This window comes from Siphateles boraxobius, unplaced genomic scaffold (genome assembly GCF_051911475.1).
Source record: "Siphateles boraxobius isolate OS27281-9 unplaced genomic scaffold, OSU_SipBor_1 29, whole genome shotgun sequence".
Taxonomy (NCBI): Eukaryota; Metazoa; Chordata; class Actinopteri; order Cypriniformes; family Leuciscidae; genus Siphateles; species Siphateles boraxobius.
The window spans coordinates 16,068,492-16,087,058 of NW_027508908.1; the positions used below are offsets into that span (position 1 = coordinate 16,068,492).

The following is an 18,567-nucleotide window of genomic DNA, read 5'->3' on the forward strand; positions in this document are numbered from 1 at the left end:
TTTTTTTTGTGGCATGAAAATGTGTGCAAAAAGCAAGGTCAGTATGTATAGAAACAGTGTACTGGGTTTTGTGTAGAAGGACATAACAGAACCCAGATCTGGGATTGTAAAGTGCCACATTCTACCATAGGTGCCGTTTACACGTCACTGTTTTAACTACAAATGGAAAACTTTCTGTACGTGTAAAACACAAAGGAAATAACTTTTTGTCGTGTTTATAGATTACAAACCGGTGTTCAATATGTTTGGGACATCTGGAAAGCACTGCTTTCTATTGTTGGCATCTTGGTATACATATACAAACATGGATTCATAAACGTTTTGTGAATATTGCTGGTAATCATTTTATCATTTGACATAGGGTTTCAGTGATATATTGTAGATGAGCCAGGGCTCAAAAAATCACTTTGTCCAAATAAAAATGAAACCAAAGGGTTTGTGGGTTTGGAGCAGAGGATTAAAGTAGCCTGAAGGAATTGAAAAAAAAAAAAAAAAAAAAAAAAAAAAAAAAACCGTTTTGTCATTAATTGTGACCTTGAACCTCATTGATGAGAGACAATGGTGCAATGAATCTAATATCACTTTTATGGACTGATTTTTATTAAAACTAAAATCTATTTTTACTTTGAGTTGTATGAAGGTCACATCATGACTGTCGTAGAATATTTTTACTTTGCCTTTATTGTCTTTTCCATCACGACAAACAATTGTGCAAGTAATAAAGATATGAAAAGAGATTGAGAAGAAAATAATGTGAAGAAAAATACTCGTTGTTCCATTTACTGTTACCGGATTGGAATGTTGCCAAAAAATCTCTATTCCTTGTGATATTTGTAAAGTACTGCCGTTACACACTAACAAATGCCGGGTTGTTTGACCCAAATTTAGTTCAAATATGGACAAACCCAACCATTGTGTTAAAATGTAATTAAAAAATTGAACCCAACGGCTGGGTTTGTTCATATTTGACCCATATTTGGGTTGAAATAACCGGGGATTTTTTAGAGTGCAAATTATATTTTACTGAATACACATTTTGCTGAAATATTGCGGTCAAATTCTTTGAACATTTATTTTCACTTTACATTGACTCTTACATGAGTATCATTTATTTTACACACACACACACACACACACACACACACACACACACACACACACACACACACACACACACACACACACACACACACACACACACACACACACACACACACACACACACACACACACACACACACACACACACACACACACACACACACACACACACACATATATATATATATATAATGGTCACTTTTGATTGAGAGACTAAACCACAAGCTAGGGAGTTTACAATTTACATTGGCACAGTCTTCCCATAAGAATGCAAGGGAGTGACAGAACGTGCTGAGACGGCTCCAGTACACGGCCTGATCATGGTGTGCTGTAGCATTTCAGTGGTTTAGTGTGGGGTCTGGTGGACTCAGTTGACTTGGGGTCAGTGATGAGCCAACCACAGTCGTTGGGTTGTTGTCATGGAAACAACAGCCGAGAAGGCAGACGGATGAGGGGAGTCTGGAAAGGTATGTAGATGACTCACCTCTCTGTTTGTGTGTGTGCGTGTGTGTGCGTGCGTGTGTGCGTGTGTGTGTGGGGGGGTATTCTTCTGAGATTTCAGCTGACTTCTCCACTGAAGATTTGGCTGTGCTTCCCTTTGTTTGGTCAAAAAGCCTGCAGGGCTACAGATACCACTACATGTACAAATAATGTATCAAACATTCCCAAATTAGATTTTCATTCAGCTAGTTCTTTGTCTATCCCTCGATACACATCATAAGAGACAAACAAAAGGTAATCAAAAATATAATGAATACTTTTATTCATAAACATGATTAGAAAATGTTGCTTGTTCCACTGTATTTTATTTTCAACGTGCAGAAGGAAATAGCCAGGCTGTAGATTTCATCAGCATTGACACACTAATGAAATAATGTAATTGTCTCTTGCGTCTGTCTGTTGCACAGTAATGTTTGTCCCTGCTGTCTCCGGAACAGACAATGGTCAGCTAAACAGTCTATTGTTATTATTTCGCTCAACCAGGTCCATTTTGACACTTACTGCCCTCATTTATACAGTTTTTGTTTTTCTCATAGCAAATCACTGTTTTGGCCTTTTCACCAAATTCCCTGCTTGTTATATTTGGCTCTTTATGGGGACTTACCATAGAGTCCAAGCCAGAACCTCCAAAGGCTTACAGGAAAATAACTCATCATGCATAGAAATCATGCATTTTTTTAAGCTACATAATAAATAATTAAGACTAGCACTTGGCAAGCATTTGTTTGTGCTTGGATTCTCTCTCTCTCTCTCTCTCTCTCTCTCTCTCTCTCTCTCTCTCTCTCTCTCTCTCTCTCTCTCTCTCATATGATTTTGTTTTCCCTGTGAATGAGTGTGTGTTTGTGTATGAGAGAGGATGTAATACAGACATATTGCATCTTAAAATACACAAATTGGACAGCCGAGTGTTTTCTTAGAGACATGCATCTGGAGAGAAAATGTAACCTATTCCTTCTAACTTGTCTTTAGCACTGGCATCTTTTACAAACATAGCAATAGTGAAGTAATGTTTTTTTAAGAAAGCTTTGCAGGTTTCTCCCATTGCAAAATAGCCTGTATTGCATTAATGATGTTAAATTTATCAAATAGTTTTTTACATACAGTACACTTTTCATAGGTTTGGGTCAGTAGGACTTTTGATGTTTTTGAAAGAAGTCTTGGTAACATTTTACAATACAGTCTTGTTTGTTAATGCAGTAGTTAAACTAATTATGAGCGATATATTTTTTACATTATTTATTATCCTTTGTTAGTTAATAAACAATACAACTGTTCATTGCTGGTTCATGTTAGTTCAGGGTGCGTTAACAGATACAAAGTTTGATTTTAAAAATGTATTAGTAAATGTAGAAATAAAGATTAATAAATGCTGTAGAAGTATTTTTTATTTTTTTATTTTTTTTATTTCAAGTTAACAAATATAGTTAATGTCAACAAATGAAATCAAAGCGTTACCACAATCTTTATGGTCACCAAGGCTTATAATTCATGTTTGATCATGATAAATTAATAATATTTATTAATTTACACAACTATTAAAAATGTATTTATATATGTAGAAATCAACATTAACCTACATTGATAAATGCTGTTCTTATTTTACCCAATGCATTAAAACTGTAACCTTACTGTAAAGTGTACTAAATAAACAGGTGTATAGAAATGAAAAAAATCAAATCTAAACTCAATTCAGGCTTGTCTCTATCCTTAAAATCAAACCATCCTGTGATGCCCATGCCTGCAGATGTTGGTCACTAAGCAGTTATAGTCCACATAGTACAACCCCATTTCCAGAAACGTTGGGACATTTTGTAAAATGCAATAAACAAAATGTCCCAACATTTCTGGAAATGGTGTTGTACTATGGGGACTATAACTGCTAAGTAGCATCTGTTATTTGTTAATTCTCTTTAACCTTTTTTTTTTAAACTGACAAAATTACAAAGAAAAATTTTCCAATGTTTTCACTGACCAACATAATTGTATTTTGTAAATATGAACAAATTTAGATTCTGATGGCTGCAATACGAAAAAAGTTGGGACAAAGGCAAAATAAAAGTGAAAAGATTATCCAACTCTTTTGAAACAGTCCCTAATGAGCAGGTGAATTGGTAATAATTGAGGGTATCATATTTGGGTGTAAAAGAGCTTTTCAGTCTTTGTAAACAAATATGGGTCATGGCTCATCACTTTGTGCCAAATATCTTGAGAGAATTGTCAAACAATTCAAAAATCACAATTTTCAATGCAAGATTGCACAGAATTTGTCTTTCATCATCTTCCATACATAAAATTGACACAAGATGGGGGGAATCCAGTTAGAGCAAGGCAGGAGACCTCTGTTGAATGAGCGTGACCTTTGAGCCCTCAAATGGCATTGCATGAGAAACCATCATGCTAGTTAAATACAGCCACATGGGCTCGACAGTATTGGAAAACCGTTTTCACTCAACACAGTCTGACACTGCATCACTGCCACTTGAATCTCTGTTACGCAATGAGAAAGCTATACAAAGCTAAGCTGTGGTCAGATGAGTCCATGTTTCAGCTTGTCTTTGAAAATAAAATAAAAAGGACATTGAGTTCTCAGTCCCAAAGATGAAAGGGACCAACCAGACTTTCTTCAGCGGCAGGTGCAAACATATGTCATGGTATTGGGGGGCATCAGTGCAAACGTCATGGGCAACTTTATTGTGAAGGTACCATTGACATGGAGGCATATATTTGGATTGTACAGAGACATATATTGCCATCAAGATGACATCTTTCCTGGGAAGCAAGACAATGCCAGGCCTCATTCTGCACATGCTAAAACTGAGTGGTTTCTAGACACTCTGCACCATAGAAGGGATGTGCCTGGCGGCCTGTCTGCCTTCCAGATCTGTATCTTATGGAAAATGTATGACCCATCATGAAAAGGAGAATCGGGCAACGATGACCACATACTGTTGAGCAGCTGTCTTGTATCAGACACGATTGGGCAAATATTCCACTTGCAAAACTCCAACAATTAGTATCCTCAATTCCCAAATGATTAAAAAGGGTAATTAAAAGGAAAGGTGAAGTGACACAGTGGTAAACAAGCCTCTGTCCCAACTTTTTGGAGTGTGTAGCAGCCATCAAAATCAAAACGTGTTTATATTTACCAAATAAAATTAAGTTGGTCTGTGAAAACATTGGAAATATTTTCTTTGTACATTTGCCAGTTAAATAAAGGTTCAAGAGAATGGGCAAATCATAGATTTTGCATGCATTTTACAAAATGTCCCAACTATTCTGGAAATGGGGTTGTACTAATACTGCCTCATGTGAAGCCACTGACAGATGGGAAGACACAGCTGTTATTTATGAAGGCCACAGGGTTAAACCCAGAATCTTCCCGTCTAAGACCCAAACATGTCAGATCTCATATCCTTATGCTTATTTAGATTGTCCTGTTGTAGCACTACTTCAGTACTTATCTAGAAAAGGTTCATTTATCAAGGCAAATTGTCTTTTTAATGTCTTTTTAGACTAAATCTCTATACGTAAACTCTATACTCATAGTACCTTTTGCAAGAATACACTGGGAATGTTTTTGTTTTATTCAAGGTCGAAGCAGTGTGGATATATCGGTGTACTGACTGCAATAATTTTAGCCATGAGCTCCAGGAATATCTAATAGAGGCCTTTGTTAACAAGGAGAGATCATATCATGACTTTTAAAGTTGGAGTGTGCTGTCTTGGATTATCTTTTGTGAAATATGATTTCACCCACAAACAAGCGGCTCTCTCACAGATAAGCACTAGCATGAGTAGAACTAATATAAGCAGCATGGCATATTAATTAACGTTGATATGAATAGTTCCTGTGATTATGCAGACAGCAATCAATTTCATCCTAAAATCGTATACATCACAAATTGCCATGGAGACTGCCGACTGCATAGCCTTTGTGAAAACGTCCATCTCTCGTGATCAGAATTGTTGAGCTAACCCTACAGCTGAAGAAATAAGAAAACTCTTATCAGTGCCGGATATAAGCTACAGCTCAGAGCAGATGTGAGCATCTGCACAACGTCTTGTGTAGTAGATCCTCCCCAGTTAATACTATCCAGACACAGACACATTTGGCATGCTTCATATGATGGTTAACTGGCTTTGCATGGGCTCATGCTACATCTCTGTTCTACCACAAGGGTTGATATGCAGCATACTTCGGAGTATGTAAATCTTCAATGTACTGGCTCTGCATTATAGAAGAACTTCTGTTGAAGCTGTATTTCAGTTCAAAACAATGCACGATTCATGGCTTTAACAGTCAGACAATGCACGATTCATTGCTTTAACAGTCAGACATTAGCCTGAGGTTTCAGCAGGCCTACACTAGGGCATTTGTTTGCCTTTATTAAAGTACCCCTATTATGTTCTGCAGTGTGCATTATTGCTGTTTGTGAACGTAAATGTTCTAAAAAGTTGTTAAGTCGAAAGTACACGATAAACAAATTTATTGTCTCCCCAAAAAAAAGGAATTGACTCTGATCCTTCTTAACGAGTTGTCTGTAATTCAAATGCCACTGCATTATGGTTACAAGTCAATATATAAGACATTTGCATAATGCCCGCCTATGTTGTATGTTTTCCCCCCGCGAACAACTTAATCAGCCCTCAAACGTCATTTCACTGACAACTGCTTCTCAAATCACGGAGTTAAACGCAGGATTCCAAACCGCTTGCTCTTGAAAGATGGGTCAGTACCCAGTTTATTTGGACCAGCTTGCTCCTCAGAATCACAACATGTAAGTATGAATAATTAATGATGTAGATATTTTCTATGGGGTGTTCACAAAAGACTGGGCCATCTGGCCAATCAGAGCAGAGTAGCTCACGAAAAGGAGGGATTTAGAGAGATTGATTCATCTGTAAGGAACTCAGCTTTTGGAAATATTAATAATCAATAATATCTTGTTATTATTAATTATAAATATTTGGGTCAGTTAATTGGATTAACTTGATGTGGCTGAATTAATATTACAATCAATTAATCAGTTCTTCCAACGAACTCTTTTGATTATTAATTTATTCTAAGAAAAGGGTATCTTCCATGGCCACCAAAGAATAATTATTTCTTCGCCTGTACAGTACTTTGAGCCAGTAGCAAAAACCTTGATCGTAAAGTGACTTGTATTGCAAACAAAACAGAACCAAATACATATTATGTACAAGTTTTATTAACTAAATATAGATATTTATATGAATATAAATAAACTAAACAACATACACACATGAATACATAAATAGGTTAGTGATAGAATGAAATTGGAAACCGGAAGAGGGTCTATGAGAAGAACCATCAGAATTTCATTTTCACATTTCATTGAATTGAATACTTGCATTTGTAATGGGAACAATTCTTGAAGTTGTTGAAAATTGAAGTCGTTGATGGTTCCGGCAGTGTCAAGTGGAAGTTGGTTGAGCGTTCTCTTTCTCCAGGAACGCATGGCTGGTTTGGTCAAGGCCTGGGACTCTGTTGAGGCCACGCCGAGCACCCAGGAGAAGTGAGGAAGTCAGAAGGATGGGTGATTGGAGTCGTTGTTGGTTGGAGTCTTTGTTCCAAAACTCTTGAGATTGTCCTTGGTTCTTTGTGAGAGAGTCATCTCTCTCCTGCCTGAGCCCATATCTGGTTGGAATCGAGGCCTGCTGGGCCCTGGGGCCCCCGTGGAGGGGGAGGGGGTTCCCCAGAATCACCAGAACAGTGTTGCGGCTGGATGAAAGAACTAAGAGAGGGAGGTCACATGTGGACTGTCTCTAATAAGGCCTGGAAAAGATCCTCCCCTAAGGGTTGAACTCGACCAATCAGAAAGGTGACATGTCTGAGAGGGAAAGTGGCTCTTAGTTGATTTACGGATCTTTGTCCCTAGCATGATTATACCTTCATTAATGTTCAGATAGCTATAACACATCCACACTGCATTCTAGAAGAAGGTGATGTACATCAAAGTGAGAGTCATTAAATGAGCATTAATTCGGTAGGAGGCATGATACAGGTGAGGTTACATTGATCGTTAGTTGGTTGTATACCAGGATACATACCATAATATATACCTAATAGTACACGAGACAGTAAACCATTTACACTGTTTCTTTCACAGTTTTATGCATGTTCATTTATAGATAAGTTAGTCTATGATTAATGCAGCAAAGTCTGTTGTAAAGAGGTTTCTGTTTCATAGTCTCTCTCTTGAGTATGTGGCCACATTCCTCGGAGGTCGTAAAATCTCCTTATCATGCCCTGTAACATGACACTGTTTCTGCCCTTGTGTTTGTTCATTTGGGCTGTGTGAGGAGTTTCATAAACCTTTGTATATAATGAATAATTAGTATGTGTCTGATTGCTCCATACCCTACACATCCATTGAGTCGTTTGAGAATAATCGAATAATGGGGTGATGTGCAATGTTTATTATGAGAAATAATAAATTTTTTCTTTTTACCTTTTATGCATGTAAACCTGTTTTAGAAGACATTTTTTTTAACCTTTAAAATAGCATAATATAGGGGCACTTTAAGAAAGAGACTGTATAGGGTATACAATGTTTTATTTTACTTTCTAAGTCTCTGAAGTGTCTTTTTCCTCTCTTTCAAAAAAGTAACAAAATTGTTTCAGATATCAGAAAATACCATGCGAATGTGATATGTCTGAATGATTAGTCAATTCATAAACCATGGTTTTTACATGATAATCCCCATGATAATTAAGTACTTTAAAGATATTCCAAAAAACTGGTACTTTTTTGTAATTGTTAGTTCATTAATACAACTTTTTTTAACACCTTTGGTGTCAGCTGCTTCAAGTTATTTTAGCTGAATGGGGTTTCGCTTAGAAAGCCTATCGACTTTGAGTATTGCAAAACGAGCCAATGGTAAAGAAATGCCATGGGCCTGTGGAATTTGCATGGCGTAACTCCGCCCCACCTCTTGGGTATAAAAGGAGGACGCCGTCAACATGCAGATATGTTTCTTCACTGAGGAGCACTGAGGACACTTTCACACGTAAGTTTAAAATATTCTAACTGACCCCCCAGCATGAATTTTTCAAGGCGACCGTTATTTCGAACTTGTCACTTGTTTCCATGGTGACGCGACATGGCTTGTCACGTGGCACAGCGCAACCACAACACAGCGCTGAATGAATGATGATCTGCTTTTATGTGATTTTTCCTTTTTTATTAAAAATATACACAAATGTATTAGCTATAGCATGAAACACTGATATTCCGATTGTCAAATATGTGCAAGTGTTTTGTTGTTTAAACACCTTTATAACGATCGCGTTAGTTGAGCTGTATGCGCAATGGGCGGCGCCATGTTAGTTTGTTTCACAGTTTAGAGAATCGGATATGTTGGATTTACAACACGTCAATTCCTCCACTTCTCACGAAATACATGAAAGTAAGTGGTCGGTGAACTGGGAGAAGAATAGGGTAAAATGTAAAGCTACTTACACAATGTGTATCGATATGAATAAAAGTGTCGTCTTATTATAATGGAAAGGATTATTATTGCCGCTTCCATAGACATCAGTGTGTTTTTTACAAACTCAAAATCATTGTTTTGCTAATAATTATATGTATTTAAGTTTCTGAAACCTAAAATAAACATTATGTGGTTGAAAACACTCAATAGTTGTGATATATGACAGCAGTGATTGCGTCCGTCTCTGGCTCAATGCCAGTCAACGCGCGAAAGCACGTTTGAATTTAGCAGTTGATCACATGATGCACTGACCGTTCTAATCACAATGGTGTGATCGTACGCTCCAGGGACCGGCCAAGACTGATCACACCGTTGTGATCGTACGTGCGAAAGGGTTAAGAATACACATATGACCCGGAGGGGGATGCATATGGAGAACACTGGGGTGTCCAGCCCGCAGGGTGGAATATTTCAACCCCAGGGGTGGCAAGGTGGCTTGCCAAGGGAAAGACACATGCTCAGAGAGGCTTACAGTGGAAATACACATGTGGGGGTCGCCAAGAGGGGGGACCATGCACACGGAGGCACACACCCAACGCACAGGCATAGACACTGGCGTCAACGTCAGCAGTGCAGGAGGAACTCAAGGCTTTCGGGAAGCTCACCTGAGGAATATCGCATGTATCGAGTCCGTGGAGTGGAATGGCGAGCAAGCGAAGACACCTGAGCGGGTCCTAGTACCGGCTGGTTGAAGCGAGTACATGAGAGGACACCTGCTCCACTTGGAGATTGTAGAATCTGGCGAATGTGTTGGGTGTCGCCCAGCCTGCAGCTCTGCAGATGTCTGTTACCGAGGCACCATGCGCTAGAGCCCAAGACGAAGCGACACCAAGGCTTCAAGGCTTTGGGCTTTTACACCACGGGGGCACGGTCGACCTTGCTGCTGGTATGCCAAAGCAATGGCATCCACTATCCAGTGAGACAACCTTTGCTCGAAGAGAGCCTTTCCCTTCAGCTTCCCACCATAACAGGCAAAGAGCTGGTCTGAGGTCCTGAAACACGATGGTAGCCACCACCGCTGCTGGTAGGGTACTCAAACCTGCCTCAGGGTGGGTGCCACAGGCTGCCCTGTCCCTGAGAAAGAAGGTCCTTCCTCAGAAGAATTGGCCAGGGAGGTGCTGCCAGGAGGAGTACAAGTTTGGAGAACCAGGTCCGGGTGGGCCAGTGAGGCGCAACCAAAATGACCTGCTCCTCATCCTCCCTGATCTTGCACAAGGTCTGTGCAAGAAGGCTCACTGGGGGAAACGCATACTTGCGGAGGCCCTGCGGCCAGCTGTGCAGCAGTGCGTCCGTGCCGAGCGTGCCCTCGGTCAGGGAGTAAAACAGGGCGCAATGGGTCGAGTCGTGGGAGACAAATAGGTCTACCTGAGCGTCCCCGAACTGGTCCCAAATCAGCTGAACTGACTGGGGATGGAGTCGCCACTCTCCAGGGAGGGGCTGAAGCCGTGAGAGCTCGTTGGCTGCACTGTTCAGGGCTCCAGGAATATAAATGGCTCGAAGCAACCTCAGATGCTTCTGACTCCATAGGAGGAGGTGGCGGGCGAGTTGCGACATATGGAGGGAGCGTAGACCACCTTGATGGTTGATGTACGCTACTGTAGTGGTATTGTTTGATCAGACTAGTACGTGTTGACCCTTGAGCAACGCAAGAAATTGGTGCAGACCAAGTTGTACTGCCAGCAACTCGAGGCAATTGACATGCCAAAGGTGCTGGGGTCCTGTCCAGGAGCCTGCGGCAGCATGTCCATTGCACATCGTGCCCCAGCCCGTGGTGGAGGCATCTGTTGAGACAACAACATGCCTGGAAACTAGTTCCAATGGCACTCCGGCCCATAGAAAGCTGAGGTCCGGCCAAGGGTGAAGGTCTGACGGCAAGTCCGAGTAACTGGTAGGACGAGCTAGGTGCGGGAGCACTAGGTCCGTGTTTGCAAACCTGGTCTCAAGAGTGAGCTAGTATCAGCCAGTCGTCGAGATAGTTCAGGATGTGAACCCCGTGTTCCTGTAGAGGAACAAGGGCTGCCTCGACGATCTTCGTGAAGACGCGAGGAGACAGGGCTAGCCCGAATGGGAGAACCGCGTACTGGTATGCCTGCCCCTCAAAAGCAAACCTCAGGAACGGTCCGTGTTGAGGGAGAATGGAGACATGGAAGTGGGCGTCCTTCAGGCTCCCAAGAACTGTGCCAGCGGGGTCATGCGAACCACAGAAGTCCCCTCGATGGTGCAGCGAAGCGGAATGACTGGCCCGGACGTGGACAGCATAGCGGCCCGGTGTGGGGGCACGGTCATGAACCCCATCCTCACAGAGGAGGCTAGGGGAGGAACAGCATTCCACGGGGGCCTGCTCTGCCAGGGGTCTGGCGACAGAGGGGGATGAGAGTGGACGGCCCGGGGGCGGCACACACAGTTGTCTGAGAACTCTGAGACAGAGACGAGAGAGGCGAGGCCCGTGGGCGGCGCAGACTGTCATCCGAAGAACTCTGTGTGCTCAGAGATGGGAGAGTCAGTTCTTTCTGAGAATAAAGGATTCTCCCCTGGCCCTCCACCGAGGGAAGGAGTGGCCCTGCTACCACCTCCTGGAAAGAACTGAGTCCTATCTCTGAGCAGTCCGTCTCAGGCATTTAGCGGGGGGCGGGGCTGGAGAGGGCTGTGGCGCCTTCCTGCGGCTTCCTCCACAACACAGCCTGGGTGAAGGCTTCTGCTGGGGCTGTGCGGGAGGGGTGGAAGCCCTCGGCGGTGGGCAGACTGAGGGATCTGAGCCTACGCCGGGCAGCGGCAGTCGGGCAGAATATATTGGATAGCCTCATTCTGCTCCTGGGCGGTTGAGAACTGTTGGGCGAAGTCCTCAACCGCACCACCGACGAGGCCGGCCTGGGATATGGGGGTCCGAGCAGACGAGTCCGGTTAGCACTCCCGACATCAGCCAGGTTCAGTCACAAGTGTCGCTCATGGACCACATTGGTGGACATCACCTGATCCAGGGAGCGTGCGGCCACTTTCGGCGCTTGGAGAGCAAGGTCAGTGGCGGCACTCATCAAAGAGCCCTGGGTCAGTCCTACCTTCGTGCATGTCCCTGAGCATCTGGGCCTGGTAGACCTGCAGAATGGTAATGGCATGCAGTGAGGCGGCTGCCTGTCCAGCGGCTGCATAGGATCTCGCCAAAAGCGTAAACAAAAACCTACAGGCTTCGGACGGGTGCCTAGGGTCGCCCCGAGAAAAAGCACTCTGAGGATCTGACTCGACAAATGCCATATGCACACCCGAAGGTGGCAGCACTGCTGAATCTTCATTTCCTGATGATTCTTGCCCGCCCTATGATGCTGCGATGGACATCAGATCCGATTCTGGAACGTCAAAGGAAACACGCGGGGGGTCCGAAGATGGGCCCGCGGGCGTGCCGTGATAGTTCACGGGTTGAAGAGGGGGATGTGGGCCGAGGATAAATAGTCTGCATTTTGTTCCACACCATCCCCCTCAGGTCACCCTGGCCATCAGCCGAAGTACCACCTCTTGAGGAGGGTGTAGATCGTGGTGTGGATGAGGGGACTCTCTCTCTCTAACGAGATCATTGAGTCTCGATCGTAATGACACGATGGTCATGTTCCTGCAGAGAGAACATGAGTCATCCACAAACGCTGCTCTAGTGTGATTAATGCCCAAACACGCAGAGCAGAGAATGTGCAGATCAGAGTCGGAAATGAGTCGACCGCAACCAGAAGTGCACGAGGCATCTTTAAATAGACGTGCCGCGTGCAAAACTATTTTGTGAGAGGAAAAAACTCTGCGAATGTTGAAGCGAGCAGGGAGAAACACACTCACTGGCAGATCACTGCACAGATAAGCAGGCAGTGTGAACTCGCTGGAGATGGCCGTCACACCAACACCGGAGAGTTACTCTTCTTGTAGAGTGAAGTCAGAAATGGCTGTGGAGTGAAGAGATACTCTTGGCTTCGAAGCGAAAACATATCTGCATGTTGCCGGCGTCCTCTTTTTAGACCCACAAGGTGAGGCGGAGTTACGCCATGCAAATTCCGCAGACCCATGAAATTTTTTTGCCATTGGCTCGTTTTGTAATACTCGAAGTCGATAGGCTTTCTAATTGAAACCCCATTTGTCGTCACGACGGAACTCATAGTGACTACGAAAGGGAACTGTATTTTTTTACGGTCCTGAACTGATCCAGCTCATTACTGCACACAATAATTTTATCCCCCATCCACCCCAGCACCACCTGTCTATCTGCTATGGTAAAGTCCTTGCAGCAGTTCTCTAAGCCAACAGATCAATTCAACCTACACTCCAGTCTTATCAATAAGTAAACCTAACAGATCTAACCAGGTGGTGATGGGGAGGAGTAGGACTAAAGAAAATCCCCATGGAGCACAGTACTGTGCTGGACCAGGTCGGGATGGAAATAAATAAGGTTGTGTAGATAGGAAAGAGAGATTGATTGGCTATGCTGCTTATTTGGAGGAACCAATAATCTACTTGGAAAAGTTTTATGACTGAACTATGCAATTCTGAAAAATGTTCATGTTCATGGACTGATGAGGTGGCTTCACTCATATCAGACAGCTCTTTTGTTAGTAACTTTGGATAAATGCATCTATTAAATGCGTAAATGTACATTTATTTGGAGAGTTCAACTACTGATTGAACTACTATTAATTTCTTAAGTGTTAAAAAAAGAGGAAACAGATATTTTTTCCTCAATCCTATAAAGTTCACAAAATTAGTAATTACAATTAATTGACATTTAGCTCCTGAATCGTTCTCCTTTTTGTTTCATCTTTGCGTGTGTTGACGTGTGCAAAAAAAAAAAAAAGTTATGGAGAGAAGGTGAATCTTTGAGAGGGTTATGTCAAGTGTTCCTATATTCATTACTTCTCTGTCATCTCCCTCTGTGTATGTGCGAATTTTCTAAAATGAGGTAAGGCAGCATGACATTGTGCATGTGCATAAGTCCATATCTTTTTAGATATCAACACTCTTGAGTGCTGGGACAGTAGATTTCCTGGCCTTTTTACAGTCGGCAGGGGTTCCTTTTTCTCCAAAAGAGCCCTGTGTAAGAGCCAGCGGGGCTGCAGGATGCTGGGAGGTGTGCGGCTGAGCTCCTGCTTTTGTTCCCCACCGCTGATTGATGCCGGCGGCCTTTACCACGCTCAGAAAGACCAGCGTGAGACTAACCGGACCTCCACGGAGCGGAAGCTTGACTTGGCAGAAGACACAGTGAGAGGGAAAGCAGCAGCAGCGACATTTACAGGGGACACCAACACCAGTGAAAAATTCCCATTTGGGAAGGGTTTTGACAGAATGGATCTCTGTCAAAAATTCCATTATCTACTATATCCTCACACCAGGCCTCATTTATAAAACGTTTGTATGAACTTAGAGTGTGTGTTGGCCTACACTAAAATCCACGCCTATGTTCATATTTATAAAAACAGTCTGAGCAGAGGTACGCACTTTTCCTTGTGGCAGAGAGTCGAAGAACTGCTGGTATTTGGAAATCTAAGCAATTCTTGCCATTCGTGTTTCTTAAGAAAATGATTTGGATGTTGACCGGTCCTCTTTTATATGTCAAATACATTAATTAGGCGCCATTTACAAGGAAGAGATCTGAAACCATTCAGCCATACACAATTTCACGATCATTTGCGATTTATAAATTTTACTTCTGGAAGAGAGGCGTTTGCACGTTTTTTCTTGTGTACGTTTATTCTCAGAAAATTTCTCAAATGTGCGTACGTGTGATTCAAAGATCAAATGTAGGACGGTTTCTACACAATACTTTATAAATGAGGCCCCTGGTATGTGAAGAGTGGAAAAGTCAACTTGCATCCATCTTAGCCGATACTTAGCCGATAGCCCTGATGTCTTTTATAACTGATCCCAGGTCAGATTCCTCCTCTATAGTGGATACATACTAAAGACAAGTACAAATCTCACATCAGCTTAGTAGACCACATTCTGTTCTAACCGTCTGTGAAGGAAAAGATCAGATCTGCTCTTTATTAAACCCACAAGGCTATGGAGGATACCAGTGGTTTTATCTCATATAGATTTTCTTTGATGTGCTCAGTGATGTTATATTAAAATGCAATATTGACCTGTTCCTGCTGAACACAGTGAGATGTATTCATCGAACCTGATGCCCTGTGGATTTACAAGGAGCCTCTTTCTATTGCCTATATTCTCCAAAATATTTGTGTAATAACATAAATGGGCCCTATTTCAAAGCAAATCTGTTCTATGAAAAGAAGGCTGACCAAATTTAGCCAAAGGCAATTATTAGTTTGAGGTAAGAACAAGCCTCCAAATCCTTCCTCCTTAGACTGGTGTATTTAGTGGACTTTGATTCATGCTGCACTTTATCTAGGGTATAGACCCTGGGTGCTCAAGAAGCTTTGGGATGTCCCTCACACTGGGACCAGCAAAAGACTCAGTATTTTCCAAGACTCCTTGTGAAGACTGCTATAGACATCCTGCCAACAAAATGTTCTTTAGTCTGCACACTACTGGCAAATAAGCCTCTGGGCCTGAAAGCCTAATTTTACAGACTCAATATAAACTCTTTGAAAGAATATGAAATAGACGGTAAACATTGTAAGAGTATAATAGTGCTTAATGCTATGCACATAGTTTACCACAATTACCCTCCTTTTTTGAAGATGACATGAGCCGACTCGTATTCGGTCTGTAGGCACGCAAGTAAATCAAAAAGCTCATTTGAATAATGACAATAATGTCGGCAACATAGGCATTTATAGGTGCTATACTGGCTCCTGCTGTTATAAAGTGACTTTGTAAACAAACTAAAAGTGGTTGTCATGGTGATGATGTGAAGTCTTCACCATCCTTCTCATTCTTTTCTGTGAGTCAGCTGGAGTTCACCATTATAAGTACCCTCATTACACCTGGCAATCTTCGAAGGATATCCAAAGCCTTTTGATTCACAACACAGGCATTCCTATTTTAGCTACTGACCTGTGTTGATTATTAAACAAGGCGAATGAAGGTATAAGCCTCCTGAGCATGCAGCAGGACATTCGATTATATTGATCTGGGCTTGTCGCTATGGACTTGGTTTACATAGAGGCTCCCTGTGGTTTATGACAGAGGCTCACGGAGCGATATTTCAAAATGCTGGAAAGGTTCTCTCGACCGTTCATAACTGTGCACTCAGGTCCTTCTCTAAATAAACAGTATGAGCAAATATGGAATATACAGGAGCTTACTTATATTTGTCTTGGTCAACAGTAGGAAAAAAGGCAATACAATCCAAGCATCCTTCTCACATGTGCTGCAGTCCTGCTCCAAATCCATGAAAGACTACATGCACTCATTCATTTAAATGTCTTTCTGATGGATACTTTCCTCTGTCCATTCATGTATTATGTTTCAGTCCATCTAACTTCCCAGCTATGTTATGTGCTATGTTCAAGAGAAAGTTCACCCAAAAATGAACATTCTTTCATCATTTACTCACCTTCAAGTTGTTCTAAACCTGTATGAAATTCTTTTTTCTGCTGAGCACAAAGAAGCCATTTTAGGGGAACGTCAGTGACCAAACATTTAATTGGACCCCATTGACTTCCACAGTGGCCAAAAAAAAAAAAAAAAAAAAAAAAAAAATACTATGAAAGTCAATGGGGTCCATCAATTATATTTTTTTATTATATTTTTTTATATAACTTGGCTGAAAGAAGAAAGTAATATACATGGCTTTAGGGTGAGTAAATTATGGAAAATTAATTTTTTTAAGAATGTTTCTCCCTGTTTACATGAATGCTCTGTAAAAAAACATTTTTTAATTTTTTTTTATTTTCATAGCACAAACGTCCTGTCAGCATACCCTCTGGAATGTTAGTATTCATGTTGTTAATGTACGACAATTGTCAGACTTAGTGAACTACAGTCCCAGAAATGTTTTCAAACTTATTTTTTAGACTATATAAAAGATATGACTAAAGATGCTAAAGGTTAAATCTATCTATCTATCTATCTATCTATCTATCTATCTATCTATCTATCTATCTATCTATCTATCTATCTATCTATCTATCTATCTATCTATCTATCTATCTGTCTGTCGGTCTATCTTATCCATCTATCTAAGAGGATTTTTTCCCAAATGTTCTTCATAATCCTCCATCTTTAGTGTTTAATTTTGAATGACTGAAAGAATGAATGAATGCATATGTCTAAAAGAATTCAAGAGAACAAATAGAATGTGTTCCAGCTAAGGAATGCATTGACCAGGACCATCTGCTGTCTCCTCCATAGAATATGTCTCCGGTCTGGCAGGGAGAGACAGAGTATTCCTCTGAATTATTACAAGCAGTAAGAGAGTCCCTCGGATATTGTTTTTTTTTTAAACTCTGGAAATTAGTTTGGAAGCATCCCTTTTCTGTCTTTGTCTTTTGGAAAGGGCAGTTGTACTTTACATGTGGAAAACACCTTTTGCATGAAACAGGAAACGTTTGTTATAACAGAGGGGCAGAGTAAATTTTTTCCAAGATTCTTAGCCTGTTATGCATTTGCTTGTACTTCCAGTGAGTGCAATGAGAAACTTCAGCGTGGTAACTTTTCTTAAATCTAGACTTTTCACAAATATCGGTGACTCTGGCTTTAGTGTAACCACGAAAACAAAGCAGCCTGTTTTAACTTCTGTGTTTGAACTATTGTGTGTTTTGAGGAACGGATAAAACAATGTCATGATAGTGTGTCACTTGTGTGGGTGGAATGCTCCAAAACGGAACCATGAATTGAAAGTGCGAAAGGTACAATAAAATCTTCTGTCATTGCAGCATCATAAGTGACAGTTAAAAGTTGCAAAAACAGTGTTGCAATCTTGTATCAGTAAGCCATTTTGTTAATTGCAAAGTGCTTCATATATATATATATATTGCCAGTATTTTTTACATTCTGTAGCTGGAAAGTGCTGGAATATAAAATACATTTTATTTTATAATATCAGAATGTATAATTAAATATATAATAATTTGATTTTTTTTTTTTGCCCGTAGCTCTGTCACTCATTAACACTGACACCCACACAGACACACCTCAGAGTTAAAGAGAGGGCTCTTTGTTTTCTGTGTATTTTTTTCCTGCTTATCTGCTTTCTCTCTTCCTCTTGATACAACTTCCTCTGAAGAGAGAATGTGTTCCTGTCTCTGTGAGACTGACACTCTCCAGGTGGTCCAGCATTGTCAGTAATACTGTTCATGATACCAGGCAGTTAAAAGCATGTTTATGATATTTTGAGTCGACCACTGATATTTGCATATTTTTGATTGCATCTACAAACACAAAGAAGTAAAAGCATATTTTCCATAATTCCCTTTATATGGTATGTGTGTGTGTACACAGGACTGCTGGCAGACACAGGCCTAGTTCCTGTTCTCTGTCTCCTAGTTGTCCATCTGTTTCCTCAGGCCAGACAGTGTC

The 18,567-nt window shown here is 41.4% G+C and overlaps 1 long non-coding RNA gene across 1 annotated transcript in view; it reads right to left on the reverse strand.

Moving 5' to 3' along the window:
* Positions 1-11,666: 11,666 nt before the first annotated feature.
* The window catches only part of LOC143753942 (uncharacterized), a 341,178-nt gene continuing 334,277 nt past the window's right edge, over positions 11,667-18,567 (reverse strand). The window contains exons 2-3 of the long non-coding RNA XR_013207843.1: positions 12,293-12,347; positions 11,667-11,726 (exon numbers count right to left, since the gene is read on the reverse strand). This is a non-coding gene — a long non-coding RNA (uncharacterized LOC143753942). The remainder of the gene's footprint in view (positions 11,727-12,292; positions 12,348-18,567) is intronic.